Raw genomic sequence first — 14,987 nt, 5'->3', positions numbered from 1 at the left:
AAAAAAAAAAACAACCAAGGTGATGGGATGGAATGACTGAGAAGTTTATTTTATTTATTTCTTGGGGTATAGTTGCTTTACAATATTGTGTCAGTCTCTGCTGTACATCAAAGGGAATGAGCTACAGGTATACACACATCCTCTTCCTCTTGGACTTCCCACCACCCCATCCCAACCATCTAGGTCACCACAGAGCGCTGAACTGAGCTCCCTGCACTATACAGCAAGAGCCCACTAGCTATCTCTTTATACATGGCTGTGCTCATGTGTCAATCCGTCTCCCATTTCACCCTCCCCCCAGTCAAGCCCCCGTGTCCACATGCCCATTCTCCACGTCTGGATGAGAGACTTACTTTAGACTGGAAGGTCCAGGAAGGTGATATGGGAGCTGAGAAAAATCCACTGTGGAAAGAGCCAGGGAAGAGCATTCCAGGCAAAGAGAATAGCATGTGCAAAGGAGTGTGCTTGCCATGTTGGAGGCAGTGTGTCTGGACTGGAGTAAGGGGGAGACTGAGAGGAGAGCAAGTGGGAGAGGCAAGCAGGGAGCAGCTTCTGCTGAGCCTTGTGGGCTGTGGTCAAGAGTCAAGATTTTATTCTCAGCTGTGGGTTTCAGCTGGGGCAGTATTTGGCTTGACTTCTATGAAGAACTCAGCTTTGACTGAGATGTGCCTGTCTTCACAGCAAAATCAGGAACTGCCACCTCAGAACTTGGCATGCACCCTTTGACATATTTGGGGCCTACATGGTCCCTAGGCCAGCCCTTTGAATGATAGCCCCCTACCTTCCTCTGTAACATCGGGCCTTTCATTTAACAGAGAAGTACTTATCAATGGCAGTGACATCCCCCCCTCACCCCCTGCCCAAACTGAGAGCTTTAAACCCTAGGAATAGGTACATTAGGTGAGACAGGGCATGGTATCATTCAACAGGAGTGTTGGAGCACCTCCTCTGTGCCTGGCCCTGTGCTGAACACTGAATATCCAAAAGTGACCCAGAGAGCTCCAGTCCTTGCCCTCCTGAAGCTCAGACAGACAGATGGCAATAGGGCTGTGGTGTGAGAAACATAAAGCCTATCGGAGCACAGAAGGGTTGCCTGACCCTGCTCAGGGGTTCAGGGAAGTATATCAGCCACAGTCTTGGCTACAAGCGCAAGGAAGTCAGCTTAACTTGATTAGGTATAAAAAAAGTGTGCATATGTTGGCTCGTAGAGCTGGGAAGGAGGCAATTAAGGGCAAAACTATAAGGAATTTGACCTTAGAGACTGGAACTGAGACTCAACTCCATCAGGACACTCTTCCCATTCATTTCTCTTCTCCACTTGTCTCAGCTCAGATGTGTCCCCTTCCACTGCATGTAGTGGGGAAAATGGCTATTTATTTACACACACAGACTCAGTCCTAGCACTGTAGCCCAGAGGTAAAATGGCAGAATCTCCTCCAGTCCTAAATAAAAGTGAATCCCAGGGAAGGGCTCTGGTTGGTTTGACTAGGGTCACATGCCAACCCTGCATGGATTGGGCCGTCCAAGGGAATGGAATTGGGAATGGAATTTGATTGGCCAGATCACAGTCACATGTTCAGATTGTGTGGCTCTGGAAAAAGAGGGGTGAGCTAAAAATATTAGGTTGAACCGTATGAAATTGCCAGTTCTATAGGTTAGAAATGGCAGAATACTGGCAATTTCTTCAGTTGAAATAGTCACCAGAAAAGTAGGGTGATAAAACTTGTTGGATATAGAAAAGCAATAGAAACCCCAGGGTACCACTTAGAAGAACTTTTGGAGGAGGAAGTGATATTACTGAGACATAGGGAATGAGTAGAAATTAGACGAAGACATAGTGGTGATGGGAGAGTAAGGGGCACATGTCCCAGGCAGATGGAACAGCTTATGCAAAGGCTGTCATGAGGAAGTTACAAGGGAAGACTTGTCATTGTACTCTGGAGATGGAGTGCTGTGATTGGGCAAACCTGAGTCGTTTGTCCAACCAATGAGGGAGTGAGGAAGGGGGCTCATGCCCCAAAGGAAAATTGAGAAGCTTTAGCAGGAGACAGGGATTCTGGGCAGGCAACACCAAAATATATCCAGTTCAAATTTTCTTTTTTAGGCCTTGACATCTCCAAGCAGAGGTTTGCAATCTTATTTCAATTACACCACTCATGTCTGAACTCAGATTTGTCTTACATGATTCAAATTTTTATTATCAAATAATAATTGGTCACTTTTTCTGGGTTTTGAGTGCGCATACAGAGATGGACTTTTGAGGATACATTAGGCTACAAGAAACAAAACCTAATTAACATGACTCAAGATGTTTGCTTATCTCAATTTTCCTACCCATTTTCCCACTCCTTTGTTCCACCTTCCTTAGAAGAACAGTTTCACAGTCTAGGCTTGTTGCCTTATGGTCACAAAGTGGCCACCGCAGCTTCAAGTCTTTCTTCCTCATATGAATGAACTAAGCAGGAAGGAAAGGAACAAATGGAAGGAATTTCTCTCTGCTGGGGAAGAAAAAAATCCTAAAAAAAAAAAAATAATAATAATAACAGCAATAAATGCAGGTATGGGGCTTAACCTCTGCCAATTGTTTTCAATTATTTACATAAATTAGTTTATTTCATGGCCCTTCCACTGCAGAGGCAGGAGGTCCACACTGGCCCTTCTCTAATTTCATAATCCACAGGATCTGTGAGCATAATAAGGTATTTGTTGTTTCACTCCATTGTGTTTAGGGTGTTTGTTATAACTTGGAGGATATTGTCTGTGTGAAAGCTGGAGCCATGGCTGCCACTTTGAGATCATGAGGTAGCCAGAGAAAGAGCTGGTCAACAGAGATGGAAAGAATCTGTTTTCCCAGTGACGTTATTAAGTGAATGAATGAATGAGTCCTGGAACTGCCCTGCCAACTCACTTTTTATTATGTGTGATAATACATTCATTTCTGTTCTACCCTTTTGAGTTGGGTTTCTGACACCTATTACAGGATAAAGAATCCTGATATAGACTTCTATCTGTCCTAGGTACACATGGAAAAGAGAGACACACATTTCACACAGACAGGGAAAGACTTATAAACATGTGCACACATACACATGCCCATACACACATGTGGGCATGAATATGCTGTTATGCATCTTCAGACTCTGGTTTGGGAAGATACTTGCTTGGATGCATACACGCAGTCACAGAAGGCAGGCACACACAAGTATATGCACCCGGTAATGAATTCTGCTTGCACCACACAGACATCCACACTCAGTCACAGACCTACAGTAACACACACTCAAGGATTCACTTATTGCAGAAGGTTCCAACTCCTTACAGTTTATTTCTGCAGCTCTATAAATAAGGGGTGAGGGACTTTCCTGGTGTTCTAGTGGCTAAGACTCTGCACTCCCAATGCAGGGAGCCCAGGTTTGACCCCTGGTCAGGGAACTAGATCCCACATGCTGCAACTAAGAGTTCAAATGCCATAACTGAGAGTTTGGATGCTATAACTGAAGGTCCTGCATGCTGCAATGAAGATGGAGGATCCCGTGCGCTGAAACTAAGACCAGTGCAGCCAAATAAATACGTATTTTTTTTAAAAGGGGGTGAGAAGAAATATCTTCAGGCAGGCCTGGGGTTAATGCATAAAGAAGGTCTGGGTTCTCAGGTGGGCTGAGAGCAGGTCCTGGTTCTCACACGTCTCTTCTGGTGACACAATTCACATCTCAAGTGAGAAGGTGGAAGAGGTTGAATGAGGCAGGCCTTGAGGCTGTCTTGAGACTCCTGTGGGAGAGATGAGAAGTTTCCCACTGATGCCCAGTTTCCCATTGCCCAGGCATCAGCCTCCACCTTACCCAGGGCCCAGACATTCATGCTTTTCCAGAGTCACTCACCTTCTCTGGGGCCTCCTGGAGCTGTTGCAGCCAGTGCTGGAAGAGGCCCTGGGGCCTGCAGCCTGCTGCGGGCTGAGCCCAGACCCAAGCACAGAAAAGGGTGGTGTGTGAGACAGGACTTGGGACAGAAGGGTGAGGTCCCATCTTCCCAGAACCCGCAGACCCAGCCCAGGTGCCCCGAACACTCACACAGGCCTGGAGCTTGCTAGGAGTATCGTGAGAAGGGGCTGCCCCAGGGTGTGGTCCAGGGATGAGGGAATCGTGGCCCCCAGGACCCTTCAGGGTCGGGACCAGCTCTGCCCCTAAGGCTATGGGGCGCTCCCACACCTGAGAGGTGAGAGAGAACAAGTGAGGTGGAATGGTGAGGAAGGGCAGGCAAGAACACTCAGTGAAGTGGAGACAGGGAATCCAGGGGAGGAGGGCAGGTGATATGAGACACACGATGGGGACAGGTGATGGGAGAGCTTTCGAGGGAGCGAGTAGAGGGGAACGCATGGAAGGAGACTGTTGAAGGGGATACAGGTGAGGCAGAACGACAGGGGAAGAGACAGGTGAAAAACTGAAATAGGGACAAATGAAAAATGACCCACGGGAGGGGTCACAGAGGTTTGAAGAGGCAGGGATGGAGAGGGACCGAGGTGGGAGTCAGTGGTGAGGGGAAGAGGGAGTCAGTGTTGAGAGTCGAGGGTGATGGGGGGGCAGGGCAAGGGACACAGGTCGGGGACAGAGCTGGGAGAGGAAAGGAGAAATGAGAAGGAAATAGGCAAGAGGGCAGGTAAGAGGGACAGGTGAGGGAGACAGGAAAGATGACCCCTGGGAGGAACAGAGACAGGGTCAGGGGAGCATTTGAGGAGAGACAAGGGCACAGGACAGATGAGGAAAGACCAGAAGAAGGAAGGAAGTACAGATGAGATAAAGGAGGTGAGAGGCCACTCGCAGAGCTACAGCTAGAGGGTGGGGTGGGGCCAGGTGAGGGCAGGTGGGCCTGACTCTCCCAGTTCACCTGCAGATGCTTCAGATCCAGGGTCCTGGGGAACAGGTGGGAGGTGAACTCCTAGTCCTTCAGCAAGAGCGAGTCTTCCTAGACAACAAGGGCAAGGTCAGATCACGGCGGGAGGGACGGAAGCTAAAACAGCAAGGATGAAGTTCTAGCAGGAGGGCTCGAGTTTAACCCATAGGCAAGAGGAAAGGGGTTGTGGCATGCCAAGCTGCTTCAGTCGTTTCCGACTCGCTGTGACCCCATGGACTGTAGTCCGCCAGGCTTCTCTGTCCATGGGATTCTCCAGGCAAGAATACTGGAGTGGGTTACCTTGCTCTTCTTCAGAGGATCTTCCTGACCCAGGGATCGAACCCAAGTCTCTTAAGTCTCCTGCACTGGCAGGTGGGTTCTTTTCTGCTAGTGCCACCAGGAAAGCCTGAGTTGAGAGATTCAGTCAGTTCGGTTTAGTTGCTCAGCCATGTCTGACTCTTTGTGACCCCATGGACTGCAGCATGCCTGGCTTTCCCGTCCATCACCAACTCCTGGAGCTTGCTCAAACTCATGACCATTGAGTTGGTGATGCCATCCAACCATCTCATCCTCTGTCACCCCCTTCTCTTCCCACCTTCCATCTTTCCCAGCATCAGGGTCTTTTCTAGTGAGTCAGTTCTTCCCATTAGATGGCCAAAGTATTGGAGTTTCAGCTTCAGCCTCAGTCCTTCCAATGAATATTCAGGACTGATTTCCTTTAGTATGGACTGGTTGGATCTCCTTGCAGTCCAAGGGACTCTCAAGAGTCTTCTCCAACACCACAGTTCGAAAGCATCAATTCTTCGGCACTCAGCTTTCTTTATAGTCCAACTCACATCCATACATGATTACTGGAAAAACCATAACTTTGACTAGATAGACCTTTGTTGGCAAAGTAATGTCTCTGCTTTTAAATATGCTGCCTAGGTTGCTCATAGCTTTTCTTCCAAGGAGTAAGCGTCTTTTAGTTTCATGGCTGCAGTGATTTTGGAGCCCCCCAAATAAAGTCTGTCACTGTTTCCATTGTTTCCCCATCTTTTTGCCGTGAAGTGATGGGACTGGATGCCTTGATCTTAGGTTTCTGAATGTTGAGTTTGAAGCTAACTTTCTCACTCTCCTCTTTCACTTTCATCAAGAGGCTCTTGAGTTCTCTTCACTTTCTGCCAGAAGGGCGGTATCATCTGCATATCTGAGGTTATTGATATTTCTCCTGGCAATCTTGATTCCAGCTTGTGCTTCATCCAGCCCAGCATTTCACATGATGTACTCTGTATATAATTTAAATAAGCAGGGGGACAATATATTATCTTGACCTATTCCTTTCCCAATTTGGAACCAGTCTGTTGTTCCATTTCTGGTTCTAACTGTTGCTTCTTGACCTGCATACATATTTCTCAGGAGGCAGGTCAGGTGGTCTGGTATTCCCATCTCTTGAAGAATTTTCCAGTTTGTTGTGATCCACACAGTCAAAGGCTTTGGCATAGTCAATAAAGCAGAAGTGGATGTTTTTCTGGAACTCTCTTGCTTTTTCAATGATCCAGTGGATGTTGGCAATTTGATCTCTGGTTCCTATGCCTTTTCTAAATCCAGCTTGAACATCTGGAAGTTCATGGTTCACGTACTGTTGAAGCCTGGCATGGAGAATTTTGAGCATTACTTTGCTAGCGTGTGAGATGAGTGCAATTGTGTGGTAGTTTGAACATTCTTTGGCATTGCCTTTCTTTGGGATTGGAGTGAAAAGTAACCTTTTCCAGTCCTACGGCCACTGCTGAGTTTTCCAAAATTGCTGGCATATTGAGTGCAGCACTTTCACAGCATCATCTTTTGGGATTTGAAATAGCTCATCTGGAATTCCATCACCTCCACTAGCTTTGTTTGTAGTGATGCTTCCTTAGGCCCACTTGACTTCACATTCCAGGATGTCTGGCTCTAGGTGAGTGATTACACCATCGTGGTTATCTGGGTCATGAAGATCTTTTTCGTATAGTTCTTCTGTGTATTCTTGCCAGCTCTTCTTAATATCTTCTGATTCTGTTAGGTCCACACTGTTTCTGTCCTTTATTGTGCCCATCTTTGCATGAAATGTTCTCTTGGAATTTCTAATTTTCTTGAAGAGATCTCTAGTCTTTCCCATTCTATTGTTTTTCTCTATTTCTTTGCATTGATCACTGACGAAGGCTTTCTTATCTCTGCTTGCTATTCTTTGGAATAGCTAGAGACAGAGTATAAGGTGGTTGGATGGCATCTCCGACTCAATGGACATGAGTCTGAGTAAACTCCAGGAGTTGGTGATGGACAGGGAGGCCTGGTGTGCTATAGTCCATGGGGTCGAAAAGAGTCGGACATGACTGAGCAACTGAACTGAACTGAAGAGATTAGAGATTAGTTGTAGACAAAAAGCTAGACGCAGCCTGTAGCTGGAGGAGAGAGGTTAAGCCATCAGTAGCAGGGTAGCAGCTTGGCTATGGCAGAAGGGGTAGAGGTTAGCCCATGATAATAGGGACTTAATAGTTGTGTGGGTGTGTGTGTTTGCTTGTGCCACAATCTGTGTTGGGCTGTGCCACATGCTTTGTGGGATCTTAGTTCCCCAACCAAGGATCAAATCTGGGCCCTTGGTAGTAAGAACACGAAGTCCTAACCACTGGCTGTGTTGTGTTAGTTACTCAGCCATGTCTGACTCTTTGTGACCCCATGGACTGTAGTCCACCAGGCTCCTTTGTACATGGGATTTCCCAGGCAAGAATACTGGAGTGGGTTGCTGTTCCCTTCTCCAGGTGATCTTCCTGACCCAGGGATCGAACCTGTGTCTCATGTCTCCACTAGCATCACCTGGGAAGCCACTGGATCGCTGGGGAATTCCGATCCTTTTCTTTCTTGAAGGCCACCAGCTCACCTGGCAGCAGAGATTTGAACATGCCAGTGTTACAGCCCTTCCTGATTGTGGAGGGGACAGCACGTGCTCTGGCCAAGCCCAGCCCCATGGCCAACAGAACCAGCATCCATGCTGTTACTGCTTAGCCACTTCAGTCGTGTCCGACTCTGTGCGACCCCATAGACGGCAGCCCACCAGGCTCCCCCGTCCCTGGGATTCCCCAGGCAAGAACACTGGAGTGGGTTGCCATTTCCTTCTCCCATGCATGAAAGTGAAAAGTGAAAGTGAAGTTGTTCAGTAGTGTCCGACTCTTTGTGACCCCATGGACTGCAGCCTACCAGGCTCCTCCGTCCATGGGATTTTCCAGGCAAGAGTACTGGAGTGGGGTGTCATTGCCTTTTCGGATCCATGCTGCAGCCATGGCCAAATTTCCACTGCTCCCCCAGCTGCATAGCTCAGCTTTTTAGCCAAGCTAAATGAGCCATCCTGGCTGAGGTTTGTGAAGCGAAAAGGCAAATGGCTTTGACTTGAAAGGCATGAGTGGGTAGGGCCAGCTGGCTGAGCCAGGTGAGTTGATGGGTGTGGGTGGGGCAAGGTGAGCTCAGCGTTATGCCCAGAAGAAAAGAGAATCTGAAATTCCAGGAGAGCTCCAGAGATGTTTCTATGAATCCCTGGGATGTTGGGGAGCCCCTGATGGAGGCTGAGGCAGGATAAGAAGTGGGAAGCTGTCACAACAGGGCAGGGGCAGGGGCTGGGGTGGTGCGGATGTGGGCGGGGCTGCTGGAGTGGCAGAGAGGAAGCTTCCTCCATTGGTTTAACTGTTTTCCACAAACCCATTCATTTTATGCCCCGAACATTCTCATGGGTAGTTATTTCTATGATCACTCCCATTTTACCAGTGAGGAAACGAGGGCACAGGAGGGTAAGGTGACTTAACCTTAGGTTCTACAGGTGTTTAATGGCAGAGGGTTTGAATGGAGTTCCATGCACTTACTCCCTACTCTGTGTACAGCCAAAGTATAAGATGGAAACCTCTGGGGCTCAAGATACCTAACTTTCCTTTCTCTCCCTCTGGGTAGCATGAAAGGGTAGGGGGCTCCTTGTTTGTGGGGTACGAGCACTTGCTGGGGCTATCTGGAAGGCAGGCAGTGAGGAGGGCTTTCGGAATGCAGGCAGAGTCTGCTTCTTTGCTGTCATCATCCCCTGCGGTAATAAACACTGCGCAGCGAGAAGGGAATTGCTCTGATGCACCGGGACTTCCTATTTTTCATTCCTTTATTTTTTTTCTTGGCCCTTAGGTGCAGAAAGATATTAACCATACTCTTCAGATCATAATATAGAATCACCACTGGTTCATGAAAGACCCTCTAAGGTTTTATCCCCAGCCTCATGCCCAATCCCTATCCTCCCCACTCTTCACAGACACCCATTTTAATGCCCATGATATATAGCTGCAAGGATGTAGCTTTATACTTTGTGATTTTGTATGAGTATATGTTTCCAATTTACATAAATGAGATTGGGCTATAAATCTTCTGTTTCTTCCCCCTCGTTGTTTTTTTTTTTTTTTTTTAATGTTTGTTAGCTTAACAGTATGTTTGTGAGATCTCTCCATACAGGGGTGCACTTCAAGCTCTCTGCTTCTAACTGCTGCAGTGTGTTCCATGGTGTGCCCGCGGCAGTCTGTCACTTATTTATTCCCCCAGGATGGATGCTTAGGTTGCCTTCAGCTCTCCATCACCATGAGGCTCACACACATCCTCTCTATTGGAGGTTTTCTGGGAGGTACTGAGTACATCATGTGAAATGCCCGGCTGGATGAATCACAAACTGGAATCAAGATTGCCAAAAGAAATAGCAAGAGCCTCAAATATGCAGATAATACTATTCTAATGGCAGAAAGCGAAAAGGAACTGAAGAGCCTCTTGATGAGGGGGAGAGAGGAGAGTGAAAAAGTTGGCTTAAAACTCAACATTCAAAAAACTAAGATCGGGGGTTTCATGTTTGGGAACGCATGTACACCCGTGGTGGATTCATGTCAATGTACGGCAAAACCAATACAGTGTTGTAAAGTAAAATAAAGTAAAAATAAAAATTAAAAAAAAACAAAAACAAAACAAAAAACTAAGATCATGGCATCCAGTCCCATCACTTCATGGCAAATAGATGGGAAAACAATGGAAACAGTGGCAGATTTTATTTTCTTGGGCTTCAAAATCACTGCGGACGGTGACTGCAGCCATGAAATGAAAAGATGCTTGCTCCTTGGAAGGAAAGCTACGACAAACCTAGACAGCATATTAAAGAGCAGAGGCATCACTCTGCTAAGGACAGTCTAGTCAAAGCTATGGTTTTTCCAGCAGTCATGTATGCATGTGAGAGTTGGACTATAAAGAAAGCTGAGTGTCGAAAGATTGATGCTTTTGATCTGTGGTGTTGGAGAAGACTCTTGAGAGTCCCTTGGACTGCAAGGAGATCCAACCAGTCAATCCTAAAGGAAATCAACCCTGAATATTCAATGGAAGGACTGAGGCTGAAGCTGAAACTCCAATACTTTGGCCATCTAATGGGAAGAACTGACTCACTAGAAAAGACCCTGATGCTGGGAAAGATTGAGGGCAGGAGGAGAAGGGGATGACAGAGGATGAGATGGTTGGATGGCATCACTGACTCAGCAGACATGAGTTTGCGCAAGCTCCAGGAGATGGTAAAGGACAGGGAATCCTGGTGTGCTGCAGTCCATGGGGTTGCAAAGAGTCGGACATGACTTGGAGAATGAACAGGAACAATGGTAGCCCTGACCTGGTGTCCCCACTGTATTCTTTCAGCTCATTTTCTCCCTCACTTGTACATCCAGTGGGTTGCCACACACATTGACAACCTCCCACCTCATGTGCCCTGTATCTTTCTGCTTCTCCATCTGAGGTCTTTCTCCTGTCTGCATGCAGGACAGGAAGTGCTAAGATTAATTCCCCAGGGGCAGTCTTCAACCAATGAGGATCAGGAGCCTGGGATGAAGTATTTCTGTTTCCTTTTCCTTGGTGAGTCAGTTCTGAGGTGCGCTCCACATGATTCCTAAACTCCCTAGAGGGTCCCTGGTAGGAATGACCTTTAGTTGTTCATGGTGTTCACCCTTTGGGTTTGGGACTAGTGTGAAGAAGCAAGATAGCTAGGGTGCAAAATTTAAAGGGTCACCCAAAGTGCCTCACTCTGCACCATTTATTGCCTTTTTATTTCCTCTTTCTTTTTTTTTAAATTAAAAATATATTTTGGCCACACCACACAGCTTGTCAGACCTTCACCCTTCGACCATGGATTGAACCCAGCAGTAATACCAGCAAATACCAACTACTAGGCCACTAGGGAACTCATAGCTTTTTCCTCTTGAATCCCAATTTTCCCATTCCCTTGAATTTCCTGGGGATACCTCCCAGATGGACTACCTGTACCCTTGGGTTCAGGGCATGCCTTTGGAAGATCCCAAACTAAATCCTAATCTCTATTCAGGAGCAGAATTTCTGAGTCACTACAGGGCACATCTGTGCTTATATTGTCTATTTAGCACCATTCAATAGCGTTTTCTGCAATGATGGAAGTGTTCTCTATTTGCATTGTCCAATATGGTAGTTACTAGCCACATGTGGCTGTTGAGTGCTTACAATTTGGCTATTGCAATGGAGGAACTGAAATTTCAGTTCCTTTCATTTTTCTTTAATTTAAATTTAAAAGTAGGCACATGTAGGAATTCCTACATGTGCCTGGTGGCTACCATAATGGGCAGTGCAGTTCTAAATACTCATCTTGTTCTCCCAAACAGTTGCACCTGCTTCATTCTCTTCAGAGATGCTTGGGAGACCCTGTATCCCTGTAAGAGGGTGGACTCTTCAGCACCTGGCTCTGACTTAGATGATGAGGCCCTAGTCTTTGACTATGAGCTTGATGCAAAATAGATGAGACTTTTGAGGTTGAAGAAAGAGAGGACTGAATTTTGTATGTGGAAGGAATGTAAATATTTGATGGCCAGAAAGCAGATTGTAGTAGTTTTGAAACATGTCTTCAAGATTTTTGACCCTTTCCCCACCGGGAAGTGGGTCTGTCTTATTTCCTTCAATCTGAGTTGACCTTTGCTGGGTTGTACCTTGCAGACCTGCAAGCCCTGTACTTGGCTTCCCTGGTGTCTCAGTGGTGAAGAACCTTCCTGACAATGCAGGAGACACAGGTTTGATCCCTGGGCCAGGAAGATTCCCTGGAAAAGGAAATGGCAACCCACTCTAGTATTCTTGCCTGGAAAATTCCATGGACAGAGGATCCTGGTGGGCTACAGTCCATGCGGTCTCAGAGAGTTGGACATGACTTAGCAACTAAACAACAACAACAACAACAAAAGGACAAATATTGTGTGGTTCTCCTTATTGGAAATATCTAGGATAGGCAGTTTATAGAAACTGAAAAGAATTTAGCAGATACCCAGGACTGGGAGCATGGGAGAAAGAGTTATTGCTTAATATGTACAGAGTTTCTGTTTGGATGTTAAAAAAGTTTTGGAAACAGATAGTGGTGATAGTTTACAATACAGTGAATTTACTTAATGCTACTGAATTATATCCTTAAAAATGGTTTAAATATTAGGAATTCCCTGGCAGTCCCATGGTTAGGACCTCACATGTCCACTGCAGGGGGCTTAGGTTGGATCTCCGGTCAGGGAACTAAGATCTAGAAGCCACAAGGTATGGACCAAAAAAAGTTTAAAGTGGCAAATTTTATTATGTGCATATATATATATATCACCACAATTAAGGAGGTTTAAAAAGGTAACCTTACTGGAAGAATGGAATTCCAATGTTTTATTTAAAAAAAAAAAAAACCATATACAATGACCAAGTGGAGATTTATTCCGCGAATGCAGGTTCAGTTCAGTTCAGTCATTCAGTCATGTCCGACTCTTTGGGACCCCATGGACTGCAGCATGCCAGGCTTCCCTGTCCATCACCAACTCCCAGAGCTTACTCAAACTCGTGCCCATCGAGTTAGTGATGCCATCCAACCATCTCATTCTCTGTAGTCCCCTTCTCCTCCTGCCTTCAATCTTTCCCAGCATCAGGGTCTTTTCCAATGAGTCAGTTCCTGAAGAACTGAATACAGGTTCAATATTTGAAAATCTATCAATGGAATCCACCATATTAACAGACTAAAGAACAAAAATTATGTGATCCTAAAAGCTTTTGCATAGCAAAGGAAAGCACTAACAAACCGAAAAGACTACTGAATGGGAAAAAATATTTGCAAATGATGTGACCTATGAGGGATTAATATCCAACGCATATAAATAGCTCATACAACTCAACATCACAAAAAACAAACAACCCAGTTTTAAAATGGGCAGGAGAACAGAATGGACACTGTCCAAAGAGGAATTGCAGATGGCCAACAGGCTCATGATAAGATACACAGCATTGCTAACCATTAGAGAAATGCAAGTCAAAATCATAATCAGGTATGGCCTCACACCTGTCAGAATGGCCATCATCAAAAAGACCACAAATAAATGCTGGAGAGGATGTAAAGAAAAGGGACTTCTCCTACACTGTTGGTGGAAGTATAAATTGGTGCAGCCACTGTGGAAAACAGTAAAGAGATTTCTCAAAAAACTAAAAATAAAACTATCATTCATATAACCTGGCAATTCCACTCCTGGGTATATATCCAAAAAAAGCCCAAAACACTCATTCAAAATGATCAGTCAGTTCAGTCGCTCAGTCATGTCTGACTCTGGGACCCCATGGACTGCAGTATACCAGGCTTCCTTGTCCATCACCAACTCCTGGAGCTTACTCAAACTCACGTCCATCAACTCGGTGATGCCATCCAACCATCTCATCTTCTGTCATCCCCTTCTCCCTTCAATTTTTCCCAGCATCAGGGTCTTTTCAAATGAGTCAGTTCTTTGCATCAGGTGGCCAAAGTATTGGCGTTTCAGCTTCAACATCAGTCCTTCCAATGAATATTCCGGACTGATTTCCTTTAGGATTAACTGGTTGGATCTCCTTGCAGTCCAAGAGACTCTCTAGAGCCTTCTCCAACACCACAGTTCAGAAGCATCAATTCTTCGGCACCCAGCTTTCTTTATAGTCTAACTCTCACATCCATACGTGACTACTGGAAAAACCATAGCTTTGACTAGATGGACCTTTGTTGGCAAAGTAATGTCTCTGCTTTTTAATATGCTGTGAGAAGGCAATGGCACCCCACTCCAGTACTCTTGCCTGGAAAATCTCATGGACGGAGGAGCCTGGTAGGCTGCAGTCCATGGGGTCTCTAAGAGTCGGACATGACTGAGCGACTCCCCTTTCGCTTTTCGCTTTCATGCATTGGAGAAGGAAATGGCAACCCACTCCAGTGTTCTTGCCTGGAGAATCCCAGGGATGGAGGAGCCTGGTGAGCTGCCATCTATGGGGTCTCACAGAGTCGGAAGCGACTTAGCAGCAGCAGCAGCAGCTAGGTTGGTCATAGCCTTTCTTCCAAGGAGTAAGCGTCTTTTAATTTCACGGCTGCATGAAACAATTGAAAACCAAAATTAAAAATACAACACCCCTTATAATTGCTTAAAAAACTCCAGTTAGCTATAAAGCAACAAAATATGAATAGCATCTGTATGTTAAAAGTTACAAAATTCTGATGAATTTGACCACGTGCATGCCAGTTGCTGTACCATAGGCAGATAGATTGAGAAACGAGTTGTTGGGTCGAGGAACAGTGACTTTAATCGAAAAGCCAGCAGACCAAAAAGATGGTGGAGTACTGCCCCAAAGAAGTATCTTACCTGAGTTAGAATTCAAGCTCCTTTTATACTAAAAAGGGGAGCTGAGTGAGGCTGGTTGTTATAAATTTCTTGGTACGGGAATTCTTTGTTCTTGCAGTTGTTCACTATAGGTTTAATTACAACAATCCTATAAACCTCCAACAAGACAAGTGTTTTTCTCTTTTTGCAACTTTTAATCTCTCTATGAAAGGGAAAGGATTATATCTTTAAAGGTCAGAGTCTTGAGAATGGCCTGTCATGTCTATTTCAGGCTAGAGGCAACATTCTTTTACAAAGGTGCAGATCCAGAATCAGGAAGCGGTGGCAACATAGCACAAAGGGTGAGCATTAAAGGAATAGATCCAACTGGAATCAAGCTTGTTCTCTTTTTTACAGACAGGTATCAAAGGAGAAATAAATAAAGGTAGA

The sequence above is a fragment of the Capra hircus genome, chromosome 18, assembly GCF_001704415.2.
Source record: "Capra hircus breed San Clemente chromosome 18, ASM170441v1, whole genome shotgun sequence".
Classification (NCBI taxonomy): Eukaryota; Metazoa; Chordata; class Mammalia; order Artiodactyla; family Bovidae; genus Capra; species Capra hircus.
The sequence above is the reverse complement of the archived record's forward strand: the minus strand, read 5'-3'. Positions refer to the sequence as shown.